Source organism: Cavia porcellus, unplaced genomic scaffold (assembly GCF_034190915.1).
Source record: "Cavia porcellus strain 051 isolate PalLab524CR breed Dunkin Hartley unplaced genomic scaffold, mCavPor4.1 scaffold_7, whole genome shotgun sequence".
Taxonomy (NCBI): domain Eukaryota; kingdom Metazoa; phylum Chordata; class Mammalia; order Rodentia; family Caviidae; genus Cavia; species Cavia porcellus.
In genome coordinates, this window is record NW_026947490.1 from 83,115,923 (window position 1) to 83,133,333 (window position 17,411).

Consider the following 17,411-nt stretch of genomic DNA (forward strand, 5'->3'; position numbering starts at 1 on the left):
TGTTGACATGAAGAAGAAGAAGGAAGGGGGGGAAGGAGGAGGAGGAGGAGGAGGTGGAGGAGGAGGAGGAGGAGGTGGAGGAGGAGGAGGTTGAAGAGGAGGAGGAGGAGGACATAGAGAAGAAAGACAGCTGTGACATATTAGGGGAGCAGGGAAGGAGTCCCTGTGGGATCACAATTGAAAAGGTGAGGATCTAGAGGGCCTTTTTATAGCTGCAGTGTTGACCAATAACACTCATGGCAGCCATGACTATGTTGCACATGACTGGTCCCTGTGGTGACATCACACAAATGGATATTTATACATATAAGCTTGCTAAATCTGGACAGATATTGCCAATGGAGTTAGTAAGCACTGTGAAAATGATATAGACTCAAATACATGAGATGTTCTTATCCAATGTGAGCTATATCCTATATATCTATTATGCTTCTTCCTTTAGGTTCATAGTTGAAAAACTTAGGAAATAATCAAACCCATTAATTACATGCAGCCATAATTTTGAGAAAACTAAGGAGGTTCAGTGAATGTGACAATTCATGTATATAGTGAAACTGTATATTTTCCTTGTAAGAATATTGCAAACTATCTCCGAGAATGATCTCCTGTGCTCTGGTCCTATCTCTAGCTGAGGCTTCCACCTCACAGCTGGCTATTTAGCAGGAGGCCATGCAAATAGGGCCTCCCTCTGCTGATGAAAATCTGCACAGTCGAGAGTGTGTAGCTCTTTAAAAGAATCCAATCATGCATGATCAAGACTGAGGACAGCAGTCTCACCATTGAGTTTGAATTTAGTTGGGTTCTCATTGTTGCTGTTTTAAAAGCTCACTTATAAAAAAGTGATTGTGAGCATGTAAGTGGATATGAGTGTGGTAAACAGTGGCCCTGTGTGACAGATTCCTGACCAGGATGTCTCTGTTTTTGCAGTTGTCCAGGCTGAGGTGAAGCTGGTGGAGTTTGGCAGAGGTTTGGTGTGGCCTGCGAAGTCACTGAGCCTCTCCTGCATGGCCTTGGGTTTCAATTTCAGTGACTGCTGGATAAGCTACATCCACCAGGCTTCTGGAAAATGACTAGAATGAGTTGGGCAAATTGACAAGAATGGAGGTAGCACATAGTACTTGGGATCTGTGAATGGCTGATTCACTGTCTTCAAGGACAATGCCAAGAACATGCTGTATATGCAAATGAGAAAACTGAAAATCAATGAAATATAGCCTTGTATTACTGTGCAAGAGACACAGTGACACAGTGAAGGGACATGAGTGTGAACCCAGATGCAAAGCTCCCTGAAGGGGTCCTCAGGATCAGTAGGCAGATCTTAGAATGGAGAGAGAACCATGAGCTGATTTAGTGGGAGATGAAGGTTGTTTTCCTCTTAGGATCTCAGACTTCTTTTCTACATACACTTCTCCTAGGTACTCTAATTTCATAAATTGTCCTTATCTATGATGTGTCCCTAGACACACTCGTTTAAACAGGAGAACACATTGTCAACTGCAAAACTCAATTTAACATAAGTTAAAAATGGCTGTGCTCTGGTCATCAGGACCAGATCCTTTGCAGTCTCAGGGAACCTGGTAAAAGCCTGATAGGAATTTGGAATCCACAGTGGGAAACAGTCAGTCTGAAAACAGACAGATACCTTACTGCTCATGTGATCAGGACCAACAGGCCATTCTCAGTACAGGGCCTGTTCAGTCCCTCCGCAGCAGAATGAGGACCAGAACAGAGCACACAGCATGATCAGGATATCCAGAATCAGATCTTCCAGTGTGCCAAATCAAGACCAGGTGCCCTGAGGCTCTGAGGAGAATCTATCTGCTTTGCCCTTGCTGTCAATCCCCTGCTGAGCCATTTCTCTCCTTTTATTCAAATGGAATCATAATGGGAGCTGTATCTTTCTTGTTGTGTCTCTTTTATGCAAGGTAACAGTGATACAATCATTTATTCAATTTTAACACTTTATAAATGAGTGTGTTGAATTTCTAACATTTAAAAATATTTTACTTCTCAATCTCACCAATTAGATTAAAAGTTTGTTAATAACCATTGCATTTCATAAAAATGTGCAGTCATCAAACAATATCAATTTACATTGTTTTCCTCAACTTTCAAAAGAGTGCCACAATGTTTTGGCTATCACGTTTTAGGCTTGCTCTTCCCTTGTTTAATGCATTCAAAGGTAGCAGAAATCTGTCTTCATTTAATGGATTTGTAATTTCTGAAAATTTTTCATGTCTTTTAAAGTAAAGAGAGCCACTTCTCACAGTAAACTTCATCTTTTTATCAAAATAATGGGTATTACATTTTGTGTCAATTTTTATGTTGTGAAAAAAATTATAGAGTGGGATATACTGACAAGAATGTGGAAAAATCTAAAATCCTCAAAATTGTTCCCTCAGTGCTTCCGTGTCACAATACCAAAACTCAAACACACACACACACACACACACACACACACAAGTTTTCAAAGGCTTCAGTGCTAACCTCTCATGCAGGCCACACATCATAGTTGTCAGTGGGTTTCAAGTTCATGGTCCTATGGGAGGACATCATGGTCCTTGACAATGACCCAGGACAGATCTGGTGTTCAGAGTCTGTAGGAACTGTGGAAGCTGGAGCTCTGCTGTGTCCTTGCCTGGCCTCAGTCCACTCAAGATCTGCTCTGTGAGCCACATCTCAATCTGCCTGCTGTGAGGGGAGCACGGGACCTTGGGAACCACAGGCCACATTCATGATGGGAATGTGGGGCTAGTATGACTCCCAGTGTTTATATCCAATACGGCATGAATACTAAAATGAAAATGAAAATGAAAGTACCAAAATGCTCAATTCCAATGTTTTCAATGCTTGATTAAGAGCATTTTCTAACTGTTAAATCTGCTATGTTACCTGTTTGTCATAGATATTTGTTGTTCTTATTAAATTCTACCATAGTACTATGATATCTTTGTAATTTTGCATATAGTTAAATCAGTTGAAGAATTTGCATCAAAAAATGCCTTTTTATTGTGATTTTGTCTGAAGTTCTGGGTACTGAACACAGAGCCTTTCCACTGAGTTACAGCACCAGTTCATTTTTAAATTTTTTATTTTTTAAAATTTTGAGGAAGCCTCAAAAAATTGCTATCTACCATAAGCAGGTGTCAAGTTTCAAACCTCTTATCTCAAACTCTCCATTCTTTGATTCCTGTTCATAATCCAGCCTGCCTGAATGAAACCTTGATTGTTATAGCAAAGGGTTAGTATCCAATTTAGGAGATAATGCACTTTGTAATGTTGAATTTTATACTAGCTTCTGTCCCTTCAATTTGTATCATTTATAGCTCTGTAATTTCAAAGAAGATAAAAATGAATCTTATTCACTTGATAAATTTGCAGTTTGTAAAAATGATGCTATCTCATTGCAATTTACTATGAATTTTCATTTATTTTTTAAAGAAATATATTTGAAATTTCTAATTTATTTTTAAAGTAATAAATTTTCAATTTCTAAAAATGATGTTGTCTCATAATTTACTATGAATTTTCATTTATTTTTAAGCAATATATGTAGATATGAATAAACTACAGTAAGCACTCCCATTTGTATGAAAAACTGTAATAAAGTTTCATAACATACTTAGAATATAACCTCAGTTAATACATGGTGTAACATTATCTTAAAAGAGAAGCACAAATATTTCACAGTGTTCAATTCATACAAGAAAAAACCCTGTTACAAAAGGAAACAAATAATTGCACAAAACTTTCTTTTCAAGAAACTAAGAGAAACTTGTGGCATAAAGCAAACAATGCAGCATATGTACAAAAAAATTTTCAGTGAGCTCATTTGGAGAATTATTTCAACTTATTTCTGCTTCCTTTTGCTACTCTTTTCTATTATGCTCTTTATTTATATGTGCAGATATTTTTCTTGATGTTCTGTACCAAACATATTTCAACATTTCTGTCCATGTATTAAAATTTTGAATAGCTTATTAATAATTAGAGATTTTATTATTATTTATTAGTGAAGAGAAAATAAATTTGAATCCTTATTTTGCCTGAATAATTTTTAATTAACCTACTCATGCACTTGTTAAGGAATTTTACTATTTCTAAGAAGTGTTAACTAATCAAATAGACCTGCATACTTGCTTTCTTTTTAGTTATGGTCTTTTAACTGCATTTTTGGTTGATTATGGTTTTTGAAACAGCAACATACACTATGGAGACAAAAACATCTTTTGCACACCCAACATTCACTGATGCCTATTTCCTGAATGCAGAGCTGAGATGAAGTTCTCACATATAGGCCACTGTCCCTCAGATGTGACCATGGACCTCTCAGTCACACTCATCCTGGGAAGTCAGATAAACCTTCACCTCCTCCCCTTGCTCTGCATCTGAGCTGGACCAGCATCATCATTGATGTGTCCTGTGATTAAGGTGTTCATTGTTAATGCATGTTACTCTATTACAAAATACAGAAAAGAACTTTGTGTGCAAGCCTCTAAAGGCTTACATCTTTTTTTTTTTTTTTTTTGGACTAAGTCTGCCTACACAGCATGTCCTTCTTTTGGTCATATGGCTTCTAATTGCAAGTCAATATGAGGGACTCAGCACTGCTCATTGATGAAAAGTCACATGGACAGCACTTTACTTCTCAGATCCAGGTCGCACAGGCTACTTACAGCATCCCTCACTCAGAGCAGCTTCACTGGTCATTGGTGCTCCTTACAGTGGGTTATATCACTGGCCCACTTTCTGAACACCAGTTGCTCAGGATTTTTTTTGTTTGGTTTGGTTTGGCTTGGTTTGATTTAGTTCTTTTTCCATATGTAGGCCTGTACATTGTGAATATTTCCCAATTCCTCTCAGTTCTGAAAGAAACATACTTCTAATGTTTTGGGCATGTAAGCTAATAAAGGTTTTAAATAGTAAAACTCGACCATTGTACAGTGGACATATTTCAAAGCATTCTATTGTATGCTTTAAATACTTTTTGCCAATTATTCATCAAATTGACTTTCTGAAGAGAATCTCTACTCAGGTGGAAACTTAGCATCATTCCTATATCCAAATAGCTACTGATGTTCTCATTGTGTTGTGTTGGGTACTTTACAGATTTCTCTTTTCCAAGTATTTCAGTCACAGTTCAAATGTTCTTATCAATGTCATCTACATCCAGTATATTTCATGCTCACATATAAATTCACTTCACATTCTAGTATTTGTTCTCCATCAAGCAGCATACTCCTTAGAAAGTTCCATTATGTGGGTTAGAAATAAAGTATAATATTTAGAAGAGAAAAAGTTAGAACTGAATAAAGTGCTTAAATCCTAGTGATGAAAAATCCATAAAACTATGAAGACAAATCTATGATATGCCTACAAACAGCAACATGATAATTATAGTAACTGCGATAATAAATTGAAATTATTGTAATTATTTTCACATTGGTATATTTTAGATATGCATACTTATAACATTCATCATATGGAGTTTGTACCTGTCCGTGATGTATCTTGCTTTATCATGCTTTGACCCATTCTTAACATTTCTCCCATAAACTCCTCCCCCACTCCTTATTTAAAAACATTTTGTTTTGATTTTCATTCTATTCTCTTTTTTGCCTTGTAACTTCCTTTCTCTCTCCACTTTTCCCTTGTTCCCCTTCTAATTTGAACATTTTCTTTTCACTTTCCACATCTATATGTATATTGAATTTTATTTATAATTTTTTTCCTATACCAGAGAAACAGTGTAGTATTTAATTTCAGTTAACTGTATGGTGTCAAAGTGTATCCTTTTAGGTAGAAATATCTCAAATCTATCTTTGTTTAGGGCAGGAATGTACACCACTATGTATAAAAATATATCATGTTTATGCATTTATCAGTTGATAGGAATCCAAGATGCTTTCAAATTTGTCTATTACAAATTGTGCTACTAAAATTATAGGTGTGCTTATATATCTGTAATATGATACTTTTCTTTCTGGGTGATACCAAGGAAGGGAAGGGCTGAGTGGATCCTCTTGTTCTAGTTTATAGAGAAAACTCTACACTGATTACCACAGTGGCTGCAGCTGTCTGCACTCCACCAACAGTGCAGAAGTGTTCCTTTTCCCCACTTCCCTGCAATGTGGTTTAATGGTTGATTTCTTGATAATAGCAATTATTTGTCATGCGAAACTAAATCACATCATTGTTTTAATTTGCATCCTGAAATGACCCATGATGATGAAATTTTCTTCCTATTATTTGTCATTTCTATTTCTTCAAATGAGAAGTGCCTATTCATTTTAGAGACCTATTTTTGGATTGTATTGTTAAATTTGAGGATCTAGTGTTTTGAGCTTCTTGCATGTTCAAGATATTGTTTCAGGAACAACAGGCAAAATTTTTTTACATTGTGTGTTGTCTCTTCATTTTGTTGGTGGTTTCTCACACCTTCAAAATCTTTTTAATAATATGAGACCCAAAGTGTTCATTCTTTTTGCTATTTTGTGTACTTTCAAGGTTTTGTTTGTAAAGTCTACACCAATGTCTTGGTGAGCTCAACCTATTCCATTTTCTAGTAGATTTGGTGTTTATATTTTCTTATTTTATTTTAAGGAGGTTAAAATCAAACAGAACAAAACAGATCATAAGAAAATAATTGAACAAACACAGATTTCAAAGCAAGACCACTGGAGCTCTTCACTGTCTACCGTATTGTCACTTGTTTTATTCCATATACTTGTCCATATCTTCACACACAGTGAATTTGTAGCAAACAAAATCATACTAAACTGATCAGAACAGGATGATGAAGGCATTTTAGGTCAAGACCAGACAATAGGGAAGTCAACAATGGCTGCCATAATATTTTTAATTCTCTTTGAAGTAGCTGTCCATTTCTTTACATATGTTAAAAAAAAAGAGAGAGACTAGACTAATATCACTATGAACAGTGAATAATAGTATTGCTAAATTTTATATCATAATATTACAGAATTAGCACTGGTTTTCCATTTGTCTCTTCTTCTTCAGAGTTTCTGTTCATTATATCATGCATTATATAATCTATTTTCATAAACTGTTTAGTTCTACACATGTGTGAATCTCTACTTGTATACCTATCATTTCTGTATTATAGGGAAAAACAAATCAAAATAAGACAACAAAACAAATTCCTAGAAAAACATGGAATGAAAAAGACATAAAAAACCACAATACTTGATGATCTACAGTAATTACTATAATGTCTCTTGTTATTTTCAATAGAATTGTCTATATCATCAGACATAATATAATTGAATATAACACTACATAGCAAAATTAATAAAAACGAAACATTGGAGGCATCACAGGACTTCAAAATCAGTTAATAATCAAACCAGAACAGGTATGCTATTGCATCTTGTCATCTTCAGAGTAGTTGCCTCTCCTTTTGACTTGATACTATCAAGCACACCAAATTCACATAACACCAGTCAACGATAAACCAGCAATCTAACAAATCAGATTCAAATAAGATCAATCATAGTAAGACAGTGTAAGTAATACAGGGCTCCAGGTTCTGTGCCTTCATTTTTAGTATGAGTAGATCGACTGGCTGCTGTTGGTTGTCTACTTTTGTCATTTATTTCACTCCCTGTCCTGTTCATTGAGTCCTCTCTGCCACTGTTTCTGGAATCCTGGCGATATTTTCTCTGTCTCTAGAATATCCTTCAGTATTTTTATAGGGTTGGATTAGTGGTCACAGACTCCCATAGCTCTGCTTTATCATGGATACATCTTGTTTCTCCATTAATTTTGAGAGGCAGTTTTTCAAGGTACATCAATCTGGGTTGGAGGGTATTTTCTTTTAGGGCTTGGAATGTTTCACTCCAAGCTCTCCTTGATTTGATAGTTTTTGTGGAGAAGGCTGTCATGACTTTCATGGATTTTTCTTTATAGGTGATCAGTTTCTTGTCACTGATGGTTTTTAATATTCTGTTCTTCTGATGAATTTCTGGGATCTTGATTATTATATATCTGGATGTAGCTCTCTTTTGTTTGTGTCTGACTGGAGTTCTGTATGGCTTATGTATCTGAATATTCTTTACTTTTCCTATGCTTAACTATTTCTTTGAATAGTATTTGTATTTAATTTGTGTTTATTCATGCCTATTCACTCACGTGTTTTATTCTTAAGTTATAGATCCTCTTGTCATCTTCTGGCCTTTGTGTTGTTACTTCCTGGCACCTTGTTATTTTTAAGAAATCTTTCCTTTCATGATCACACATTGCAAATCTATCTTCAGGTTTTGAAAGGCTAACTTTAGTTTCTGTCATGGAATTTTCACAAATTTGATGGAATTTTTAATTTCCTGGTAATCTCTTTGGATCTGTTTCATGTGTTCTAGATTTTGTTTATGTTCTTCATCCAAGGTTTTTCACCTTTTTCTGGGTTCCTCCATTCTTCCATCTGTGTCTTCTTGAAAGGTGCTTAGCATTTCTTTTATGAATCTTTGTATATCTTGTTTCACTTGAATTAGAATTTCAGTTTTAAGTTCATCTATGAGATCACAAAGGTATTTCTTTATATCCACTGCTGCTGTGTCCAATATTGCATGTTTGCTGCCCTGAATTGCTTCTGTATTTATCTTTCTTGGACTTATTTTCCCTTGGTCAGTTGCTAAAGACTTTTTTTGTTTCTTTCTCTTGTCATGTTTCTAGTTTCTTTCAGACAAGGTCTGGTGGAGGTCTCAGGCCCTTTCCATATTGCTTATGTTTTTTTCTGAAATGTGCTGGCTAGAGGATGGCTGCCCTCTACAGTTTACTGTTGATACATGAGGAGCACACAGGGATGATGTGGGATGGCCCCTCTCCTCTGGGCCAGTCAAGTGTCTTTAGCACATTAATCTCTTCTATGCAGATGTCAAAGGTTCAGGACAGTTTCATCCCGGGTTATTGGTTCCTAACCAGGGATGTGATCGGGCTCAAGCAGATCCCACCAGTCCTGTTTGACCACAGAATAGCTGACTGATGCCACTGTGGTTCCAGCTTCAGGCCCCTCTTGCCCAATTCCAATATGTCATCCAGCTGGTCACCCCCTCTGTGGGACCCAGTTCCAAGTACTCAACACGAGTTAATGCAGCTCTCTACATTGGTTACACTCTTCATTGAACCACATCTTCCCACCAAGGGCCTTGGGCTCACCAACCCCTTATTTCAATGGCACTACACAACTTCAGCATGACCATTAGTCATCTGACTCCAAGGCATGCCCAACACAGCACAGGACTGGCTCCAGTGACAGTGTGCCTGATTACAGCCTTTCATCAACATGTTCTCTTCCTCTCTTTCTTGTTTTTTTTTTCTTTTTCCTCAGTTTCTTCTTGAGTCATGAGAATCCCTCTCCTTTCATCTGATCTTCTCCATGGTGTTAAATTCTAGTGTATGAGTTGTTTTTTTTTTTTTCAGAGAGGCTCTCTAACCTGCTACCTATCAATCTTCCATTTTTTCTGTACTTCTGGTATTTCTATTTTCATACTGAGAACATTGTTTCATTTTGATATTAGTTTATTGCATATTGAAATATATGAATGCAATTCAACCATCAACATGTCAATATGAATTTTTGTCCTCCCCATTTAATAAAGAGGCTATGTCTTCCAAGGAAGAAATTTAAAGCCTTTGTAAAAGATATGGTGACTCAGTGTGTTTGGAGATGTTTCTGTCTTTTCAATTAATTTTCCTTGATCTTCAGGTCAGAGTTTTTTCAGTGCCATTTTTTTTAATTACAGTAGCTTTGCAGAATTATTTCTACTGAGGGGTTGTAGTGTCCACTGCTTAGTCTTTCTTGCTCATAATTGTTATTGCTATTCTAAGTTTCTACTGGTTACAGAACAATTTCAGAACTTTTTGCTCAAATTTTGTGAAATAAAATATTGGTATTTTGATCTGGGTTGCATTGAATCTGTATCACAATTTTTGGAGTACAGCCACTTCTATTATATTGCTTATTCCTAAACAAAAAGAAGGGGAATATTTCAAGTGCTATGTCTGGGAAGACATCAACAAAGTGACCTAGGCTTTATCTTGGTTGATTCAGGTGGATGCAAAGGATGATCAAATTACAGAATCTAATTTTAAAGTGGAATATTCCTCTCATTTCTACACTGGAAACTCTTACTAAACCACATAAAATGAAATATGAATAAACACAGTGGAAAGAAATAATCTATATATTCACATAATAAAGAGAAATGGAGCCCAGTTTTCTAAAGCACCTGCACTGTGTATGACATGTGAAGAGAACACATATACTGTTACTACCATGGGGGACATGCTAATAGCACCAGGACATAAAATAAACACACAAAAGCTTCAGTTCTAAAATAAATACATCTGCACGTATGGGTTCTAATGGGAAGATTCTAGGAAGTATTTATAGAGTGACATTGATAAGCCTTTGCTGTTCAGAGCCCTATGAAGCTAGGTTTTTCAGATCTGAAAGATCAGGTGAAATTCATAGAATCACTGATAATGGACTTTGAAAGATTATACACTATTTTAAAAATATAGATCATTTATTGTCTTATTTATATTTGATATTTACCTGCTCTAAACTGTAGCTTCCCAGTTCATGTTCTGTATTTTTATGAGTATTACTTCTGACCTGCGTTTTGAAAAATTTTCTTTTATTAGAGAATCTAATGTGTGTGGCTCTTAGTGGTTACTGATGTTGTTGAGATTTTTTTAAGAGAGAGTCTCACTATATACTTCCTTAGACTCACTATGTCCTGGGCTTAGACTCACTATGTAATATGCATTGGCATCAAAGTCTCAGCAATCTTCCTACCTCAGCCTATCAAATTCTGGGATTAAAGACATGTACAACTAACGATTGTTTATTTTATGTTAATTGGTTCTAAATACCCTGTAACACTTTAATTCTCTTGAATGGTTTTACACTGTCATGTTGTGTTGAATGCTGTAATATATGAAGTTATACTCAAATATTTCAAGGAAAGAGACACTATGGTAGCTACGGTTATGTCAGGTTATATGGTGGTGAAATACTATGCTGCTTAAATTGCTCTGTTCTGACCTTTGTTACTATGGTGTTATGTCCTCTTTTATCTTAATCTCCTTTCTTTTGATTTCTTAATTAAAAAAATTAAAAAGACATGTACAACTATGTCCAACTGGATGTCACATTTTAAAAATGCAATTTATGTAGCAACTTGTTTATAATTTCAAATCACAGAACACCATTTTGAAGAAAACTAGATTAAATTTTCACATACTTTACCAAAAGCAGTTGCCTTACTCTCTCTTGGCCTATGAGGTAAACAGTGGGGGCAGTGGAACACAGGACACGCTCACATTTGAGTGGCTCCCTGGTGCCAGTTGATGGACATTGCTAAGAGTAGCTGCAGTGGGTGAGCACAGGATCTTCCTCATAACAGCATATTCAGCATCCATGAGAAGCAGGTGGGGATGAGGCCAGGAACAAAGTTTCATAAGCACTTGATCTGTGAATATCTCCCAATGTCTGTCTCCTATCTCCAGTGTGATGGTGTAAGGTGAGTTCAGACTTTGGATGTGATTATCCAAACATTGGATTCAGCCTGAAGATTTGGAAACTTGGGTCATTATGAAAACATGAGTCTCCAGGGGCAAGAATCTGAGAGGAAGAGGCAGAATATCTCAGTCCTGGAGAAAGCTCTGCATTTCCAGACAGTTGTAGACAATTCTGATTTTGAAAAGCCAAGAGTTGGCTGAAATAGAGCTATATTGACTCTATGAGTTGACTCCAAGTTAGGATACTATGAGGACCTGGAAAACAATTCAATAAGTTGTCTATGAAGACTACATCCAAAAAACAATTAATACTTTTAGAAAAGTCCATCGTGGAAAATGGGCAGGTGTTATATGGAGTAGAAAGAAAGCTTAGTCATATATTTAAACATTTTTCTCCATCTCCAAATAGAAACCCACACTTTTATCTATCCCGTTACAAATGTTTTGGGGAAAAGGTGTGCTGTGTTAAGTTTTCCAGTGCAGTTAAGATACAAAGAGTGAAAGAGATAAGAAGATCTTTATTAACGGTGTGAGACAGCTGCTGAAAGAATACAAGATTCCTCTGCCAAGAACAAAAGAAGTGGAAGAAATTTTATCAGATCTCACTGGGGGAATAGATTGGGAGGTGTGCAAAATGGTATGTCAACAGCTAATTTGAAGGTGCCTCTGTGTGTGCAAAATGGAAACCAGAATGTTTTACTGGAAGTTGATAGAAGAAGAAGGTGATAAGGTGTTGAATTGGCTACTTAGGTGTGCTGAGATGTTGCCATGATTATCTGGGGAAGTGTATGTGGGCATATATCCTTTTTCAATTAACAGAAATTACTTTTAGAAGTAAGTTACGTCTCACAGTGCAGTGCCAAGTCCTATTAGAGGTATGCTCCAGTCTGGCATAATCTATCAATATTCATCTATTTTGTTTTCTGGGTGATCAAGGACTGCAGTCACTTTAGACTGCCTTTTGCTGGTGAGGAGCATCATGGTAAGGACTGTTGCAGTTGTTGGCATGATGTGTGATAGGCTCACATGGAAGATGGTACCACAGGTCTCAGCCAAGACATGTAGATCTCTGATAGTTAGGGCCCATATCCTGGATTGGATAAATCATTAAAAAAATTTTAAAAGACATGGAGCTATTAGTAATAATATGGCCAGTAGTGAGAAGGTGCTATCAAGTGGAGGAGATAGGACTCCTAAGCCCTCAGATAAAATCAGATGGAAAAACCAAAACCAAGACAATCATCACTCTCACATCTCTCACCACTATTTGGCTTGATCATCTAATACTGCCTAAAATAAATCTTACTTCCTCTTCTAGTATTTCTGTTCATTCTCCTTCTCTGATACTAATAGCCTCTGACTAATTCTTTCTCCTACATACTATCTCTCTTTTACATTCTTTCTCTCTCTTTCTCTCTTTCCTTAATCAAATATTTGAGATTTTCTCTAGAAAAAATAATATGGCATTAAACTCATACTGATAAATGGGAAAACAATGGAGAACAATGATTACCTTGATGCTGTGGAAGACACTGTGTAAAGTATGACAGCAAAGATAGAAATCAAAAGTAAAATGTGACAAAGAAATAAAGGGAATAACAGAACAGTGGGACAGTGAATGGGTGAGACAGAAACAGGTATATTTTATGATGTAGATGTGTTGGTAAATCCATTGGTTGGTCTTCTCTGTAGCGTTTCACTGAAGTTCATGGGTTGGGGAATATGAAGGAGGTAAGTGTCTCTGATGTAAGGTTATGCACAAAAATGACAGTTTGTAGGTTACCTGAAAAAATTTTTCTTATACAAGAACAAGTGTCACTGGAATAAGGAGATTGTATAGAACTTGAGTGCCTACATGTAATTAGTTGTGTAGATTGGTCTAAGGCTTATCTTCTTGGCAGGAGGAACTTTGATCCTTGGAAAGTCCATCCCTAGGATTTTTGGTTATAAGTGGATTTGTGAAATAATTATAATTTTGTAGGTGAGTATTGCAGATAAGGGGTAGAAGATGGAAGGTATCTGGCTGTTGTGTAGCACATTTCACCTCTGTTTACAAATGTAAATGTAATGAGGTTTGGTGTCCTTTATACTGAAATTGTATGTTTTGAACCATGACATTGTTTTGGGTGGCAGTAGTCTTGCTTCTATTACCTTAGAGCTCTTAACCATGTGTCTAAGGCTGTAAAGAGAAAAGTTCTCTGAATGTGTGGGAAGGGGGTAGGAGTCATTCATATCACCTCAATATAATTGTGAGAAGAGTTTTATCAGAGGTGGGATATAAGGTGGCTGCCTCAAGGGACCTGTTGGTGGAGAAAGTGACAGTTGGATCTCATTTGACTATTCAGGTAACTTGCTGTAGGTGACAAGGAGTCATTAAGGCAGGGAAAGATTTCTGTTAAATAAAGTTGTTAAGGCTATGAGGTGAGTGAACTGTCATTAATTGTCTGAAAGTGAACTCTTGGCCTCTTGTGTAGTGTGGCTGCTGAAATAACTTCTCGAAGGCCAGGAGTCCTGCTATGTATTGTGTTTTCTAATTGTTTTGATAAATTTTCTATTTTTCGGAAGGAAGATATTTTTGGTGTCTTAAAACTTTTATAGCATTATTATTCTGAAAAGTAGCTTGTGCTAAAGCTTACTTATGCTGATGGAAATTTCATTTTGCTTTATAATATAATGTATTAACCTAAAAAGACTTTAAAGTTTCTCTTACATCTCATGACAGGTTCTGGAATTTGTGCATGTAGGGCACAGTCTCTATCCCTGGGCAACACCAGCAAGTATATAACACTCATTATTTTAAAAGTAGGCAATATTAATTGGAAGGAAGTAATGTTTCTGATTAAGAAAGATAGAAGAAGTTAGGAAAATGGGTTGCCTCAATGCTCATTTTAAACAATAAAAAATGATTTTATATCTCAATTAGTGCCTTTTGTATATTTTGTTACATTTCTCATCTGTGTATTTATGAACCCAGGACATTTAAATTACCTGTCTTATCTAGCACTGATCATAATTTGTAATGAAAATGTTGCTAGCCTTATCTCCATCTATTTAGAGTTATAATGGTACAGTATTGTAAGCTGTACCAAGCCATTTGTATGAAAGCATAGCAAGAGTCATTCCCTTTATCTACTGCGACTCTTTTCCTGGGGATCAGTCTCCACCTTTCCCACCATCTGCACACATTTTGATTCTAGTCTGAATCAAAAATGTTTTCTTTCTTTTTCTGTGAGATCAGCTACTTAATCTTCTACATAGCACAGACCTCCTGAAATGCCTGTCCTTCTGTGCCTGGCTTTGATTCTCCCAGTGTTTGGGTCTGCTTCCAATCAGTGTAATAAGTCCCGAAAATAATTTATAAAGAGAAAGCATTTGTTTTGACTCATCATTTTCAAGCTCCCAGTTCATCCTCAGGAGTTTCTAGAGCTTTAAGTCTTTCCTTCCCCTTGGGCAGGTCCTAGATTCCTCTAGAAGTGCACCTATTCCTGCACAGGAGAATCATGTATGAGTTCCCTGCTTCCATCCAGCCCAGCTCCGTATGTATATCCTTGCAAGGTGTTCCATAATGTTCCAGGGCCTTTCATTCAAATTGTACTCGTCAGCATTATGTGTTCTTGTTTCTTTGCACTAGCAGTATAATAATGTGTCAGTAAAAGGAGACAGTTCCCTGAACAAGGTGTCTCTGTGTTTGCAGATGTCCAGTGTGAAGTGCAGCTACTGGAGTCTGGCAGAGGCATGGTGCAGCCTGAGAAATCATTGAGATTCTCTTCCTTGTCCCTTGGAGTCACCTTCAGTGACTACTGGATGAACAGTATCACCCTGGGTCCAGGAAAGTGACTAGAGTGTCTTGGGGTAATTAGCCAGAAGAGTGGAAGCATATACTACCCAGGCTCTGTGAAGGGCCAGTTCATTATTTCCAGAGATAATGACAGGGCCCTGTATTCCTGGGTGAGACGGTGAGGGGACATAAGCATGAGCCCGGACACAAGTCTCCCTGCAGAGCCACTCAGAACCAGCAGGGGAGGCTAGGGACACAGAGTGAATATATTTAGTAGAAAGTGAAAATTATTTTCATTTTAGGATCTGAAACTTCTTTTCAGTATAATATTCCCAGACACTCTTTCATATGCCTGTCCTTACCTCTGCTGTGTCTCACTAGACATACTTCTTTAAATGGGATAATATGTTCTCAACTGTGTAAAACTCAATGGAACACTTGTGCTAAAAATTTTTCTGAACACTTGCCTTAAATATGATCCTGCTGTGGCCATCATGACCTGATCCCTAGGAGACTCAGGGAACATGGTAAACTCTGATAAGAATTTGGAATCCAAGGTGAGAAGTCATCAATCTGAGTCCACTTCTGAGGTGATCAGCATCAACAGGCCATGCTCAGCAGAATGAGTAAAAGCTCCAGAGTACTGAGGAGCACATTAGAGCCCTTAGCATGGTCAAGATGCCCAGGGCAAGACTTTCCAGGGTCCCAAATCAGGAGCAGACACACTGAGGCCCTGGGGAAACATTACCTGAATTTTCCTTGCTATTCACCCTGCTTAGTCATTTCTCTCCTTTTATTCAAAGGGAATCATAAGGGTTGTACAGTTTTTCATTTCAGCTCTGCATTTCAGCTTAATTCAAGCTACCTTTTATATATAACATCCTATGAAATATTTGTAACATTTTTTAGTATTTTCTAAGTAGATTTGTTAAAATTCTAACACATTTATTTAAAATATTACTTACAATAGCAATTTCAAACATGAAAATCAAAATTTCCATTTTTTATTAACACATTCCCATAAAAACATTATACCCATCAATACAATGTCATTATAAATTATTTTTATATTACCAAAGCAACACCACACTTCTTTGTCCATCATGTTTTAGTCCTTTTTTTTTTCATAGTCTTTTTCAGAGTTGAAAGGGGACAAATCCACTTCCTAAGGATTCACCTTTCTTGAAATTTCTTCAAATGTTTTAAAGAATAGAAAGTGTGTACATTTATCAAAGTACACATGAATTTAAGAAAACAAGTGATGAAGTACTATCAAAGTACTTCATCAATTTAAGAAAACAATTTCAATGTTATTCATTTTGTGTTAATTTGTATGGTTGGTATAAAACTTACAGAGTGTAGAATGTATTGATGAGGACATGGAAAAATTGGAGCCATCAAAATTCGTAATGAAACTCAAATATCATGGCTTGTCTACACATAGCTTAACTGATTCTGAAATTACCAAAATAAAGTCATATGATTTCTGTCATTAGGTAATAAACTAAGAGTGTTCAAACTCTTCCTTTACACAAAATCATGCAATCTTACTTCCTGTGCAACTTCTAGTCATAATCAAAATTTAGAAATTACTCAAAAGTATGTCATTGCTTAAACACTAAGCAAAAAGAGTTATTGGTATATACACATATGGGTTATTCTTCAACCATAAAAGGGATGGCATTCATATTTTTCTTACTGCATGACTGTTCATTGAAAATTATTCTCACAAATACAAAAACTTCCCATATGGCACTGGTGACTTTCAGTTTCTACATTCTCCATATCTAAACACAAAGAAAATAGAGCTACATCTTCTGGGGACTATGAGATTAGGATAAGCATTAGATGGTGAATAACTGGAAACAATCATAACTTTCCTTATGGTGATGACCATGCAGGCTACTGTTACAATAGCATGAAAAATGATTTAATATGGAAAATCCCTTTCAGTTTTTAATACTATGTTTGTGGATACAATTCATTCAAATTGTCTTTACAAAAATATAAAACAAAAGCTGTAATATGTAACATGATTCAGGAAAAAAAAACACTCCAAATAAAAAAGGAACCTTAAAATTTATTGTAA